This window comes from Phoca vitulina, unplaced genomic scaffold, assembly GCF_004348235.1.
Source record: "Phoca vitulina isolate PV1807 unplaced genomic scaffold, GSC_HSeal_1.0 scaffold49, whole genome shotgun sequence".
Taxonomy (NCBI): domain Eukaryota; kingdom Metazoa; phylum Chordata; class Mammalia; order Carnivora; family Phocidae; genus Phoca; species Phoca vitulina.
In genome coordinates, this window is record NW_022589752.1 from 8,596,941 (window position 1) to 8,598,468 (window position 1,528).

Sequence of the window (1,528 nt, forward strand, 5' to 3'; positions counted from 1 at the left end):
AAGTGGTGGGGGAGTTTGACCTTAGAGCCACTGTGCTCTGCTCTTTTACAGAATTTATTTTGGAACATAGGCATATTTCAAAATCTCACTTTACTTCTGAGATTCCTATTAATGGTCCTTGAAGGCAGAGACCGAGTCTTACCCATTTTCGTTTCTCCTTCAGTGTCTACCCCTAGCAGATTCTCAGCAGAGTGTTGTTGACAACTGAGCTGGTTGGGGAGATCTCTCTAATGGTTATCATTCGAGCCGTCATACACAAGGTTTCTGGGCTTGCAGTATGCCCCCGAGGGACATGCCCGAGCAAATGTGAAAAACGTCAGTGCCATACGTGTTGATGTAATCAGAGAAGCCCTGGCACTGTCCCCAGCCCTCAGCTGCTGAGGATCACTGAGGGCCGAGGGTTGGGGACAGACTCTGTGAAAAGCTGCCCCCGAAGTAGACGTGGCTCAATAGGCAGGACACTAGAGTCCACCGACTCTAATGATCTTCAGATGTTGTAGAAAAAATTGAGCCTCAGTGGGGGTGACATGAAAGTTTCTTTTCTGTTCCAACAGCCTAAGATTCCAGAACCGAGCATCATGTTCCTCTTCTGAACAGGCTGCTGCATAGATTAAAGGAAATACTTTCTGTAAAGGACATGAAGTGAAGTAACACGGGTGATACTAGGTCATGATTGTATCATCACTGCTAACAATGGCTGATTATGGACTTGTACATCTGAGTCTGTCTTTTGCAGACAGGGAAAGTTGGTGAGGATACCTGGCTGACTTTCCATTTTTTTTATAACGCATAATTAGAATACGGAGTCTGTTTTTGCTTGGTGATGAGAAAGCTTTTCCTTCACCTTCCTGATGGTCCTTATTTTGTGTACTTTATTTTCAGAGGCCATTAACATGTTGACAGGTACTAAACTGCCATCCTCATTTTGTTACTCCTCTGATCACACGCCTACCAGGACTCTCAATTAAAATTCCTAATGGAATCCAAGCTTCTAAGTCCGGCCATCGAGACCCTGCACCGGCTGGCCCCCACCTTATCCTAATTTCATCCCCCACTCTCTGGTGCCCGCGAATGTGCTTTATTTGCTCCATAAAAAAGCATGTAAATTCTTGCCTTTCACTTTGTGCTTGAAATATCTTTCTCCTTTCTCATTACCAAGTCTAAATCCTGGAAGGCTAAGGGAATAAAGCCTGGTGTGCAGCTTTCTACGGGCACAGCTCCAGAACCAGACTGCCTGGGCTTGTCATCCCCGCTCCCCTGCCAATTATCGATGAGCCCTCGAGCCTGCTACTTAGCTTCCCCGTGCCTCCACGTCATTAGCTTGAAAACAGAAGTCACAAGAGTTCCTACATTCTAGACTTAATTCTGATGCTTAAAGGAGATGATTTAAGTCAAGAACTTAGAGCATTATCTGCTGGGTAGTGTGACCAAAGCATGTCCGCTCAGCTGGTATTGTTCATGTTGCTTTCTCGGACCTGAGCCTTTTCACAATAACGACTCCTTTTCCTAAATTCACATATTGTCTCTG